General features: G+C 46.4%; 1 protein-coding gene across 3 annotated transcripts in view; it reads right to left on the reverse strand.

The window, feature by feature from the left end:
• znf711 (ZFX family zinc finger ZNF711) overlaps positions 1–7113 on the reverse strand; it is a 58528-nt gene extending 51415 nt beyond the window's left edge. The window contains exon 1 of one of the 3 annotated variants that reach the window (XM_085996161.1): positions 6824–7113. The gene's annotated coding sequence lies outside the window, so the exon portion shown is untranslated. Of the gene's footprint in view, positions 1–6527; positions 6682–6823 lie in introns of those variants that run through there. The other 2 variants (XM_085996149.1, XM_085996156.1) reach the window with 2 other exon arrangements.
• Between the last annotated feature and the right edge of the window lie 7843 nt (positions 7114–14956).

Genomic DNA, 14956 nt, shown 5'->3' on the forward strand with positions numbered 1-14956 from the left:
CTTGAGATGTCTTAAAGTGCTTCATATAGAATTACTTTGAGGTGAAGTGACTATTGTTAGATAGGCAAAGATGGAAGCCATTTTATGCACAGCAAGACTCCACAAGCAGCAAAAAGAACGACCAGTCAATCTGTTTTTGGTGATGTTAGTTGAGGGAGGAATGATAGCCACTGGGAGAACTCCCTTTCTTTGAAACATACCATGGAACCTATAATGTGTACCCGAATAGGCAAATGAACAACCCTTTCGATGCTAGCTATCAACTGGAGGGGTGCCAAGAGAAACAGAAAATTTAGTACAAAGGGCATCTAGCTCATACAGAACTTCAAGTCTTGATTACTATCCGAGACTGTAATACATGCTGATCAACAGTGGGTGTTATAAAGCTCGAGGCCTAAAATTATCAATCTCCAAGAAGCTACTGTAAGTCTAAAACAAAATTGAATTTCTTGTACATCAGAAATAGATTCATAGGAACTTACAGCACAGAAGGCAGAAGGCGGCCATTGAGCCCATCGTGCCTGTGCTGGCTCTTTGAAAGAGCAGTCACGCTTAGTCCCACATCCCCGCTTTTTGTCCATAGCCCGCTAAGTTCCTCATCCTCAAGTACCTGTCCAACTCCCTTTTAAAAATTATTTATGGAATCAGTTTCCACCACCTTTTCAGATAGTGTTCCAGATCCCGACAACTTTCAGAGTGAAAACATTTCTCAACTCCCCTCTAGCTCTTTTTCCAATGATTTTAAATCTATGACCTCTAGTTATTGACCCACTCACCAGACAGAATATCTTTCCCCTATTTACTCTATCAAACCTCTCATCATCTTGAACACCTCTATTAGGTCACCTCTTAACCTTCTCTGTTCAAAGGAGAACAGTCCTAACATTTCCAACTTCTCCTCATAACTGAAGTCCCTCATTCCCAGTAACATCCTGGTAAGCCTCCCCTGCACCCTTTCTAATGCCTAGTAACAGACAAAACTTTTGTTGGTTAACTGAGGTTAAGGGAGAGAGAGTACTTTGCCTCATAAGCATCTCCTAAATTAATTGCAAACTCAAATTTATCTGACTGTTCCTGCTTCCAATGAAATTTTCTATTGCTTTTGGCACAGATTAAATCATTCTTGTATTGCGCCATCATCTGTTCAACTCCTCATAAATGGAACATTTTATGTGAAAATAAAGAGCATCATCATTTTAGCAATAAAATGCAACGTACAAACTAAATGCATTTTAAAACTTTTGATTAATGTTTCCCTTAAGTATTTTTAGTCGTAGAGCACCGCTCAGTAATGCTGCTTCATCAATGACCTTCCCTCCATCAGAAGGTCAGAACTGGGGATGATTGCACAGGGTTCAGTTCCATTCGCAACTCCTCAACTAATGAAGCAGTCCGTGCCCATATGCAGCAAGACCCAGACAACATTCAGGCTTGAGCTGATAAGTGACAAGTAACATGTGCACCAATCAAGTGCTAGGCAATGACCATTTCCAACAAGAGAAAGTTTAACCACCTCCCCTTGACATTCAATGGCATTACCATTGCGTAATCCCCCACCATCAGCATCCTGGGGGTCACCATTGACCAGAAACCTAACTGGACCAGTTGCATAAATACTGTGGCTACAAGAGCAGGTCAGATGCTGGGTATTCTGTGGCAAATGACTCACCTCCCAACTCCCCAAAGCCTTTCCACCATCTACAAAGCACAAGTCAGGAGTGTGATGGGATGGAATGCTCTCTACTTGCCTGGATGAGTGCAACTCCAACAACACTCAAGAAGCTCGACACCATCCAGGACAAAGCAGCCCACTTGATTGGCACCCCATCCACCACCTTAAACATTCACTCCCTCCACCACCGGCGTACCGTGGCTGCAGTGTGTACCATCTACAAGGTGCACTGCAGCAACTTGCCAAAGCTTCTTCGACAGCACCTCCCAAACTAGCGACCTCTACCGCCAAAAAGGACAAGGGCAGCAGGCGCATAGGAACATCACCACCTCCAAGTCACACACCACCCTGACTTGGAAATATAATCGCTGTTCCTCCGTCGTCACTGCTGGGTCAAAATCCTGGAACTCCCTAACAGCACTGTGGGAGTACCTTCACCATTTGGACTGCAGCGGTTCAAGGCGGCGGCTCACCACTTCCTTCTCAAGGGCAATTAGGAATGGGCAATAAGTGCTGGCTTTGCAAGCGGCGCCCACATCCCGTGAATGAATTTTTTAAAATGCAAAATGCAACATTATACCAATGAATCTATATATGCCATTAAAATCTTGTATAGTCCACACACTTCTAGTCATGATTTTTGGTCACACTTTTCTGTCAACAGTTACCATTCAATTTTGCTATGTCAGCTGTCACGATATAGCTGCAAGCATCTGCAACTGTGGAGCTGCAGAGCAAATTTCTGAAATCTCTCGCCCAACTCTATCGCATATATATATACTTGCATTTATATAATTCCTTTAACTTAGAAAAATGTCCCAAGGCATGTCACAGAAGCGTAATCAGAAATAAATGGATGCCACTCCAGAGCGATGGGTTTTAAGGAGGATGATAAAGGAGGAGAGGCGGATGGAATTCCAGAGTGTGGTGCCTAGGCAGCTGAAGTTACAGCCGCCCATATGTATAACACGCGCACACATATCAACTGGCTGTGGCCCATGGTCAATCTGCTGGTGATAGCATAATTATTTCCAGAGGATATGCTGATCTGATAGCTAACAAACTATGAAATTATGAGCGGACTATGTTAACTTTAAAAAGGAGATAATTATAATAGAAAATCTGGAACGAAAACTAAAGTTTAAAATATGGGAAAACAAGGAACCTTGAGTATTTCTGTAGGCCAAGAACATAAGACCCTTTGCATCGAGTCCCATGCAAGTGTTATAAATTATTGCAAATAGTATTTTTCACAAAATGTATTTGAAAACCAATTATTTTGTCTGCATGAGATCTGGATTGGGATTATTTGTGGGAAAATAACAGTACTCCACAGATACTTGTTACTTGAGGAGTAGATGGCTAAGTCTCCAGCATAATACCTTTTCTGTACAGTTAAACTTCAGAATTACATACCTATGAATACTTTTGATTCAAATATAGAATTACTGCTCAAACCACTGATCATTCACTCCTATTGTATACAATTCCTGAACCAAGGATCACATGACAAAAGAAAATCCTAATCCACGGTTCATTACTAATTAAGATGCAATTCTAAGAGGTTGTTGGCATAAGATGTAAGGAATTTACCAGTATTTTCCAAAATTAGTTCTCGTTTCCATCAAGGAGTTTTTTTTACTGCAACTGCTATAACAATGGAACTACTTCAATTGTGCTTTTTATTCATTGTTGTGTTAGGTATATGGCCTTCCTGTCATTAGCATAAAGTTAGAAAGCCATTTTATACTCAAACCTACTTTTGGCTTCACATTAGCAAATGGAAGAAACATATCCATTAATATCTAGCATTTACTGGTTAAATTGAATACTTAAAGTTGAAATATATTGGAAGGCATCGGAGTCAGAAGGTTCTGGGTTCAAGACCCACTCCAAAGACTTGAGCACAAAATCTAGGCTGACAGTCCAGGATGTCAGGAGGTGCCGTCTTTCAGATGAAACGTTAAACTGAGGCCCTGTCTGCCCTCTCGGATGGATGTAAAAGATCCCATGGCACTATTTTTTTTAAAGAGTAGGGGAGTTCCCCCCAGTGTCCTGGCAGATATTTATCCCTCAACCAACTATCTGGTCATTATCATATTGCTGTTTGTGGGAGCTTGCTGTGCACAAATTGGCTACCACGTTACTTACAACAGTGACTACACTTCAAAAGTACTTCATTGGCTGTAAAGCTCTTTGGGACGTCCTGTGGTTGTGAAAGGTACTATATAAATCCAAGTTCTTTCTTTTCTTTCAATATAACTTACTTTTTTTAAGTCACAGAAAATGCATTATCTATTACATCTAAACATTTCAACATATTACATCCAGCTCTAGTGTACTGAAGTGGTTTAAGGACTGATCTTCCAAGATTCACTTGTCTAAAAATTGAGATACTATAAGAAACCCAATAGTTTTTAATTTGTTGATCTAAATTCTTAAGTTTACAATGTTATTATGTGCACCAAGAATAAATGCTTAATTTGAAAAGCTCAAAACCTGCACTCCCCCACAATTTTCACTTTGAAAATCAGCACTTAAAGTCAAGAAAAAAAGATAAATTTGATTTATAAAAGGTAATACAGGTGAAGCAATGTCAGCATAGTGCTTTGTCATCAACAACTCTCCAATCAGCCTTTCAGATCCAGTGTAAGTGTGTTTTTTTTTAAGGCTGGCACCATAATTTATTGAAAATTCAAAACGTAAGTTTAGAATTTTTTTATCCCATAATTTTATTGTGTAATTGATTTGATTCATATTGCAGATGATTGGATACTGTAATTGAACATGATTATTCTGTATACATTGACATTGTGCATAATAACCAGCTTTAAGAAATTAAAATTTCTACACAAGCAAAATAAAACAAGTAAACTATACAAGAGGTAAACAGACTTCACATTTGATAGAGGCAATACTAATGAGAGCACTGAATGGTTGAAATGAAGATCAACAATTTTTCCTACTACTGAACTTTATCTGCAACACCTGCCTCAATGACAGTTCCTTTCTACATAGTACTGCATTACCATTATCCAACTCAATGTACTGAACAATTTGGCACTTATGCAATTTAGGACAATTAGATTTCAGTCAAGAAAGTAAATCTTCCACAACAGATTTTCAGGTTAGAAAGGTCAAGAAGAATACAAAAAAAATCAATCATAGTTGGAGTATGTGGACGGCCTCAAAAAAGTTACTTGTGTGTGTCTTTAACAGCAAGTAGCTTTGGTCTTTGGAATGATCAACAATTCCATGGCAGATGCTGCATTGTAAGCCAATTATAAGCAGCCCTACCTCCTACTTGTAGGTACAATTTCTTGGGTTGGTCATATCTGCATTTGATATTTTTTTAAAAACTTAAAATGCTATAATCCAGATATCCAGTAGTTTCATCTCCAGAGCATTGTGCAGATGTGAATTAGTAGTTATCTGGACCAGTAATAAATAATCGGGTCAAAGCATAATGACTGTTCTGTCAGGCATTGTCTAGTGTTGTTGGCTCACTTGCATAGTTAAACTCTTTCCTGTGAAAGGCAACCACAAAGAGGACAGAGGAAGAGGATGGGCTCCACTGATCTCACAAAAAGAGATGGTCATTGAACATGATCACCAGGAGGCATTCATTATAGCATTTCTACAATTGCTCCTAACCAGGGGGTGCATATATATTTTTTGAAGTATAACCCACTAAGACTTGCTGTATTCTCAGTAAACTAAACACAAACTCCATAGGGACTGCATTAAAACAAAAACAGCTCTGATCACATAAATCCAACAACCATTGGCTCCTGTTGGGCATGTCCATGAGAATGTTTTTCATGCTGCTGGCAGAATGCAATGAATTCTACAAAATGTCATTCAGAATAAGATTCTGGAGATTAAGATTATTGTGAATAGGGTCTTATTAAAAATCTGCATTATATGAAGTGATAACCACTTCTTGAAAGCATTTTCCCCACAGGTACCCACTCTTCGGAGAAATAACACAAACATATTACAGGTACAGGAAGCCACACGAGATCACGTTAGAAGTGGGCAAAACGTCAGCTTTGTCACCCTGACACAAGGTGGGTGGAGATAAAAGGGGCCGGGACAAATTTAAGATAAAACAGCTTGTGGCATTAACCAATAATATGTTCGGCAATTTCATATTGTGGTAAATATTCTACTGCAATTTCACATCACATTTTAATCTAAAGACGTGCATGTAAATCATCATTGTAATTATAAATAAAAGGACTCAGCATTTATTGAGTGGTCAGTTCTTCCAGATAAACTAGGATACAGTAAAATCGCACGAATTACAATGGGCGGCTGTTATTACTGATATTTCGCCCAGTGAAGACAACTGCCAATCCAACATTATAACCGACAACTGAGTGGTATTGTGTGCGTGTCACCATTATGGTTCAGAACAGTTAACGTTTGTTGCAAAATCTCAAATGCTGCAAATTCCCCTGGATGAATGTGCACACACACCCGCACCATTTTCCATCTGCAACAATGCCGTAGCCCTGGTGGAAGACCAGGACGACGCTTCCGTTGCAGTGAAGTTGAGACACGGACAAGGAAGGTCGATCATGGCCGCTCCCTCCCCTCCCGGAGTCAGACACCAATCGCTCGCCCAGCCGCCGACATCTTGTTTCTCCGCCATATTACACGTACTCCCTGTCTCCAGCGCTTCTCCTCGCCATTACGGGGCATCATATCTCAACACAAGCCGCCGTTTCCCGGGCTCGGCCTGAGCCCCAACTCGGGATACCCCCCTCGCTCCCACCCTCCCCGGCACTTTCCATTATTTATTTATTTTATAATTTCATTAAACCCGGCCGCGCACAACAATCAAACTCACTCCAGCCTCTCCCGGAGGCCGCCACCGCCTTCTCCACAACCGAGAGTCCGGGCCCGAGCGACCAGGATTCTTCCCCTCTCCCTTTGTTTCTTCCCCTCGGTCCGCTGAGATTTTAGGCCTTGTGTTGGGGTTGGGCCCAAGGCCGCGGCCTAACTGCGGCCTTAACCCGGCCTAACTCAGCCCTCCCTTCAATCCCCTCAGCGGGCCGGGCCCTCGGCTTCCGCCCCCCTCCTCCGCCGCCGCCCTGTAAGCGATGGTTAGGCGGGAGGCCCGCTCACTGTAAGCCGGTGACTTGCCTGTTGTGTGTAGCCTGTCCTCTATCGCTCCGATCGGCCGGCCGCCTCCCCGCCGTGTGCTGCCAGGGCCGAGCGCTCCCCGGATCCAGGCCCCGCCAATTAGGCTTCGATCTGGCGGCGGCTGCGGGCTGAGCGCGCGCGCCCGCCCGCACCGGCTTTTCGGGGTTACGTCAGAGCAAGACAGCTGAGGAGCTGCAGCCCGAGCCGCAGGGTAGAGCGCAGGCAGGGCAAAGCACTGCCAAAAAACACCGGCATCGGGCAAAATCTGCAGCTACTGCAACAAACTAACGCAATATATAAAAAGGCAAAAGGTGCGTTCCCGACTCCAACTGAAGAAAGAGCCACACAATGTGTTTATTTCAATACATACGCGATATTCCGGGGGTCAAAAATACTACAGGCCCGCCAAAACTACCTCTCAGGGACAACATTTAAAAAAAAAACTTATTTCTGTTATTTTTTTTTAATACGGCTTCTTTTGATTTGTGTCGCATTAAAACAAATAAAAAAACAGCTCCATAAAGTTTAAATAGGCACATCGGGGAACAAGAGGAATTGGAAGGTGAGGAAGATGGGATTTGTAAGCCTCGTCACTCCTTAACATTTCTGCATTATTGACATGGCAACCTAGTAGTCTGGGCAAGAATCAACTTCTTTTCATCAAAACATAAACTGCTACACCACTACCTGAGACAAAGATTGTATGTTGGAAGTAAGACAAGAAACAACCAGTACTGTAAATTCAGGCGAGCACCCACAAAATACCACTACAGCCCTTATTTTATTATCAGAACACTGGCCCTCACTAAAACTACAGATCTGACACTACTGAAGGTGTGGATAAACGAAACTACAGCGCTAAAAAACCCTGTCTGCTCATCTTAAAACTTGTTTGCTTTAAGTTTATATTGCAACCATAAATGAGAGGAAGTAACTGACAATAAGTATTTTTGTTTAAGATTTTGCTTGATATGATCTGTTTTAATTCTGTCATTGTTTATATAAAGATTTTTAAAAATTTATTCACAGAAGAATGTGCCATTTCATTTTTGGTACATTTGTTGCAACATTTTGTCCATTTGTCAGAAGACAGGTGCCCAAGAGAGGGGTGGGGATGTGGTCAAGCCCCTCAATTCAAATGCAAACATTTTGTGTTTTATGCAAATATATTTTCCATAGGTAGCTTTTTTAGAATGTAACCACAGTTAGAGTCATTGGCCTAGAAATTCGGTTGGTAGCGCCAGCATTTAGCGCCTAAAGAGCCCGAGAATTGGGGCGTTACCCAATGTTCGGGCGGACGCAGTGAATATAGCGCCACCTCCCATATTGAGTATCCTTTTAGCGCCGGCGCTAACTCTTTGCGCGCGCCTGCGGGCGCAGGCAGATCATGACGTCATTTCAGTGTGCAACGCCTTTTTGGCGCCCCGGACCGGATATTCGGTGGCGCCCGGAACCTTTGCGCCTAGCGCTGTTAGTGACAGTTCGATGGAACGTTACCAGGCCCTTCTCGTAGTCGGGGGGCGCTATTTAAAGGGGACAGCTCTAGTATAAAAGCTGCAGCCACTTGGCCTGTTCATTGTGATCGTTGCTGGAGAGAGTTGGTGAGCTACTGTGGAGCAGATTTTTGGGAATTTAGCCTTAGAATACTTGGGACCTTCAAACCTGTCCGGAGCAGTTGGAGCACTACACCTAACAGTGTTTTGACCGACTGGCATCGGAATGGGAGCTGCTTTGGATGGCAACGTCCTCATGGCCGGACACTGTGAAGGGGCAGAGCGACGGCGGGAGAGAGGGCCGGGATTGGCCAGAAGGAGGAGGGGCAATGGAAGTCGGCCAATCCAAGAGTACGCTGCGAGGGTATTCAGGCAGCAGGTCTCATGCCTTGCAATGTCGGAGGAGCAGTGTGTGCGAAGGCTCCGATTCGGGAAGGAGGTTGTAACTGAGCTGTGCCACCTGCTTGCTCAGGATCTGCAGCTGCATCTACGGTGCAGGACCTCTCTGTCGGTGTCCGTTAAAGTGACTGTTGCCCTCAATTTCTATGCCACCGGATCCTTTCAGTCAGCCACTGGGGACGTTGCGAATATCTCTGTTTGCAGTCCATTGTTGCATCCGGCAAGTTACAGCTGCCCTTTATAGACGAAGGCGTCAATTCATCACCTTCCCTCTGAGCCTGGAGAAGCAGGCAGAGCGCGCGCAGGGCTTCGCTGCTATTGCGGACTTCCCCATGGTGCAGGGGGCGATTGATTGCACACACGTGGCTTTGCGGGCGCCATTACTCAATCCTGAGGACTTCCGCAACCGCAAGGAGTTCCACTCCCTCAATGTGCAGCTGGTCTGTGACCACTGCCAAATGATCATGGCAGTCAACGCCCAATTCCCAGGGAGCAGCCACGATGCCTTCATCCTGCGGCAGACCTCAGTTTGTGACCTTTTTGAGGGGCCGGCTCGCTCACGAGGCTGACTTCTTGGGGACAAGGGCTATCCTCTCTGCCCATGGCTCATGACACCACTCCATTTGGCCGCCACCCCAGCAGAAGAGCTGTACAACAGCAGCCATCAGGCGACCAGGAACATTGTAGAGCACACTATTGGTGTGCTCAAACAGCGTTTCCGCTGTCTGGACCATTCGGGGGGAGCCCTGCAGTACTCGCCGGAGCAAGTGGGTCACATCGTCGTCGTCTGCTGCATGCTCCACAACTTGGCGATTCGAGGCACCCAGCCAATGCCAGCTGTCCCTCAAGGTCCAGCAGAGCAGGCGGAGGAGGAGCAGGCGGACGAGGAGGAGGAGGAGGAGGAGGAAGATGGGAGGGCTCCTGAAAGTGGAAGGGCCATCCGTCAGAGGCTCATCAGGACTCGGTTCCAGGCCCCTCTGGCGGAATGATGGGTGTCATTTGTCCTGCGCACTTCGGATCTTTGAAAGGCTCTGAAGGCCAGCATGATTGTAAATAGTTACGTGTACCATTGCAAATTAAAACTTTTCTTTATTGTCACAAAAGTCCTTCCTTCCAGCATAACAACGTCATGTCAACAGAAACCATAACTAACAAAATAACAGTTAACTCTTCGGCAAAGCCGCAAAACTAAACAAACCATTTCCAACAATCACAACAGGTGAGGGAGTCCTTGAATTTGGCCAAAGAAACGTCTCTGCACCTCCCTCTACTGCTGGCCCCTTGATGGAGAACGACTTCTCTTTCACGGTTGGCCCCTTCCCTCCCTGCTGCTCCTACGTAATTGAACCCCAGTGGCGGGGTCAAGGCTGGGGGACGCCTGCTGACTGTGTGGAAGCGCAGAAGCCCCTGAGGGACGGCCTGGCCGACCTCTGGTCTTGGAGGGTGCGGACGCAGGCTGCTTGATCTGAGCATGGCTGGAAGCAGTGTGCCTTGCAGGTGGTGGCAGCCGCACTGCAGACATACCAGCGGTGGCATGAGCAATGGTCACCTGCCGAGAGAGGACACCTGCACCATGGTCGGACGACACACTGGCTCTCTGAGGGGACCGGTTCGGCTCCACCGCCACAATCGCCTGCTCCACTGATTCCTGGCCTTGTATGGTACTGGAAGGGCCCGGGGTGATCCTAGCTGATGCAGATAGGGTGGCTGCAGTGAGAGTTCGCGTTGCCTCAATCTGGGTGTGGACGAGGCCAGCAAGTGACTGCGGGGCAGCAGTGAGGACCTGTGTGGCAGGTGCCAGTGCTTCGGAGAAGCCCTGGACAGTTCTTTCCATTGCTTCGGACAAGGCCGGAGCAGTCCGTTCCACTGCCTCGGACAAGCCCTGGACAGACCTTTCCAGGGATTGTCCGAAGCTCTGAACAGTCCTTTCCATAGCAGCCTCGAAGCCCTGGACAGTCCTCTCCATAGCAGCCTCGAAGCCCTGGACAGTCCTCTCCATTGCTGCCCCGAAGCCCTGGACAGTCCTCTCCATTGCTGCTCCAAAGTCCAACACACTCTGCCAGTGTTTCTATCGACTGAGGCATCCTCCCCACTGCAGCCATCAGCTCAGTGTGCCTGAGCCGGGCCTGGGTGCTCATTTCAGCCAGGCTACGCACCTCCTCTGCACTCTGTGCAGCAGTCATCACTCCCTGCCTTGCCCTCCGGGGAGCCGGTGGCCAAACTTGCCTACCCCCCCCGCGCTGCTGCATGCCACTTGTTCCGGCAACTGGCTCATCAGCAGAGCACCCCCCCCCCCTCCCATCCAGGGAACTACTATCCCCAGTCTGCAGATGTGTACGCTCCCCTGAAGTTGGAACGGATGCTCCGGCTTCCTCCTGATCCTCGCCTCCGGAGGCACTGGCACTGGCAACTTCAGGGCGCAGATCCCGAGTTGGTGATGCAGCATCTGAAAGCAGGGAGGTGGAACAGTGGCTTTAGCAAAAGGGTCAGGTTGGCGGCAAGGCATGCCAGATTGCGGCAAGGCTCCAACATGGCTGCACACCGAGAAAGCATGCTGGCGGGGGGACCAAGTGGAAGGAGACAGCTGAAAAAGGTGAGAGCCTTACCCTCGCTTTCGAGAAGGGGGTCGGCAGCTGCAGTGGTAACAGGACCACTCAGACGTCCTCCAAGAATCTGGTGCACTCTCTCCTCGAGATCCGTGAGAGTGACCACTTGTGGAGGTCCGCCACCGGTTCGACGCTGGTCCTTTCGGATCGTTGCCAGCTTGGACTGCAGGGGAAAGAAGGGGAAGCTCTGTTACATGATGCCTTGAGAGATCATCTCATGCCCCCCATGGTGCAAGAGCCCTTACATGATGCCTTGAGAGATCATCTCATGCCCCCCATGGTGCAAGAGCCCTTACATGATGCCTTGAGTCAAATGTCCATGTGTGTGCCCAGAAAGGGCCATGGGTGCTTGCTGACAGATGGCCATTGGGGCATCATGGCAACAGGGTGCACGAAGTCAGGTGCAGATGGAGGGAATCAGAAGTTTGCATAAACAACACTCACCCTAATGACCCGAGTGAGGTCGTTGAATTTCTTCCTGCACTGAACAGGGCTCCTGGGCGCCATGCTGCTGGAGTTGACCCTCTGAGAAACATCCCTCCAAGCTCGGCGGTAATCCTTTTGATTCGGCCTCCTGCCATTGTCAGGATACAGAACATCTCGACGGCGCTCCACTGCGGACACCAACTCCTCCGGAGCCTCAGTGCTGAAGCGCTCTGCTCTCTGTCTCACCTTCTCCATCCTGACCAAGTTTTTTGCGCCAGAGAAGGAGGAGCGCCGATTCTGAGGCCTACAGGGCGTTGAGTGTGGAAGCTGAGGCTGACTGACCCACCCCTTTAAGAGTCGGCCGGCGCCTGGAAGTCTCGTGGTTATCGGTAATTGAGATCACCTGCGCTGCGCCCGTCCGCGCCGATATTGGGTAGCGCTGGAAGTTTTGCGCCTTAGGAGGCCCGTGCAACGTCTGAATTCGCGCCTCAATCCCCTTTGGGGGCGATGCAACCCAATATCGCGCCAGGCGGCGATAACTTTCATCTGGCTATAAACTTTGCGCAGCGCCAGTTCTAACGCCTCAAGCGGGGCGATACCCAATTTCTAGGCCTTAGAGTCACAATGGCACAGAAGGAGGCCTTCTGGCCCATCGAGTCCATGCCGGAAGTCTGGACCTAGTGTGAAGATTATTATTATTATTAGCTTGGAAATTTTGGAATAATTGAGACTGTTTGGAGTCTTTGAAATAATTCTCTCTGGAATCCTCAAAAAGAGCTATTGAAGCCAGACAGCTTCTTAGTTGGCGAGAGAAGAATAACCTAGTTTATCACAACCGTTGCAAACTATTATGTATTTTCTACTAAAACAAGGGAGGTAGCTAAACTTAACAATTACTGTAAAAATATATGCTGTGGTACTACTAATAACTTTTTCTAGTGCTGTTTAATACATTTGTCAGTTACAGCCTATGACAAGATAGAGTATATTAATATTCTGCTGCCATACGAAAACAAGAAGGATCTCATGAAAGCACAGGATAGAATTAGTACTGCAATAATGTAAAAAGGGTTCTCTATTCGTTATACAGGCATGCTGCAAATTTTATTTAGATATCGGGACAAATGAAACCATGCCTGGAACATAGATAGCTAGGGCTCACTTATGAGAGTAGTCTGAAACACAGAAGCCAAAAATATTTAGAATGAAAAAAGGTAAAAGAAGCCTAAAAATTTAATAGTAAGGCCCAATTCATTGGTTTCTGTCTCATCTTTCAACCGATCTGATTGGTTGATACTGACAATCTGCAATCCCAGCAAAAACAAAATTTTTCTTGTGAAACTCAACAAACAGACACAAAGGTTGAAATGCTGACTGTCAGCTTAAAATAGCAATGGTTAGCACGTATTCTCTGGCATTTAGAAGAATGAGAGGTGATCTCATTGAAACATATAGGCCCTGAATTTGCAAAACATTTCCAAACTTACCTCCAGGTTCCAAAGCTACGGAGAGTTCAGGCCTTGGGCCTCTGTGTGTACGCCTGCGTAAAGGCCCACGGATCTCAGGGATGCAGGCGGTTCGGAAGCGTCCCTTGGCTCACGTGGGCTAGATCCTCCAATGAGAAAGGAATATTTCATTGCAGTAATTTCCAAACGGAATCCCATAATGACATGCAAAGAAATCCCCAAATAATTAAACAAGTTAGACAACTCTAATAAATGTTCTGATTTTCAAATTTAATGAAAAGCCCCTTCATTACACAAAATAGAATAGAAATTTAATGATTTGCAAAATAATTTTAAACATTTTAATCCAGGCCAATATTTGCATAAACTAATTTTAAGTGTTTGTGCACCTTTTCTTAATTTTTAATTTAAGGGGGAAAAATTGGGTGGTGTCCCTTTTGGGGTGCTAATGTCGCCGGTGCACTAATATTAGCGCCCCGAAAAAGTTAGCACCCCTCCGTTGGAAATTCAGTAGTAGCGCCACAAGCAGGAAGTGGAGCGCTACTGGAATCTCTCCACCTCCTTCTTGGGACACTACAACTGAAGATCGCGGCGCTACGAGTAAAAGTGCCATGTGCGTTGGCACGTAGCGCCGTGTCATTGCAGGCCTTCCTCCCCTGATTAAAGGGGAGGGGCCTAGCGCTGCACACACCAGGGCCCTGGTAGACCACCGGGGAGCGGGGTGCCATGAAAACAGCCCAGCATGCAAGAGGCTGCACACCTGCCCCTTTTACTAGCGCCGCCGCCACTGCAAAAATGCCCCCTGACCCTGTAGGACATATTAGAAACATAGAAGATAGGAGCAGGAGTAGGCCATTCGGCCCTTCGAGCCTGCTCCGCCATTCAATGAGATCATGGCTGATCATCCAAATTCAGTACCCTGTCCCTGCCTTCTCCCCATAACCCTTGATCCCTTTAGCCTTAAGAAATATATCCAACTCTTTCTTGAATACATTTAATGAACTGGCCTCCACCGCCCTCTGTGGCAGAGAATTCCACAGGTTCACCACTCTCTGGGTGAAGAAATTCCTCCTCATTTCAGTCCTAAATGGCTTACCCCTTATCCTTAAACTATGACCCCTGGTTCTGGACTCCCCGGCCATCAGAAACATCCTTCCAGCATCTAGTCTGTCCAGGCCTGACAGAATTTTATAGGTTTTGATGAGATCCCCTCTCAATCTTCTAAACTCCAGTGAGTATAAGCCCAATCGACACAATCTCTCCTCATACATCATTCCTGCCATCCCAGGTATCAGCCTGGTGAATCTTCGCTGCACTCCTTCCATGGCAAGAACCTCCTTCCTCAGGTAAGGCGACCAAAACTGCACACAATACTCAAGGTGTGGTCTCACCAAGGCCCTGTACAACTGTTGCAAGACATCCTTGTTCCTGTACTCGAACCCTCTTGCTACGAAGGCCAACATACCATTTGCCTTCTTAACCGCCTGCTGCACCTGCATGCTTACCTTCAGCGACTGGTGCACAAGAACATCCAGGTCTCTTTGCACTTCCCCTTCTCCCAATCTATTGCCATTCAAATAATAATCTGCCTTCCTGTTTTTGCCACCAAAGTGGATAACCTCACATTTATCCATATTATTGTGCATTTGCCATGTTCCTGCCCAATCACCCAACCTGTCCAAATCGTACTGGAGTTTCATGACATCCTCCTCACAGCCTACCCTACCACCCAGCTTTGTGTCG

The sequence above is a fragment of the Somniosus microcephalus genome, chromosome 1 (assembly GCF_052327205.1).
Source record: "Somniosus microcephalus isolate GS21.2 chromosome 1, FLI_Smic_1.0, whole genome shotgun sequence".
In the NCBI taxonomy this organism is placed as follows: domain Eukaryota; kingdom Metazoa; phylum Chordata; class Chondrichthyes; order Squaliformes; family Somniosidae; genus Somniosus; species Somniosus microcephalus.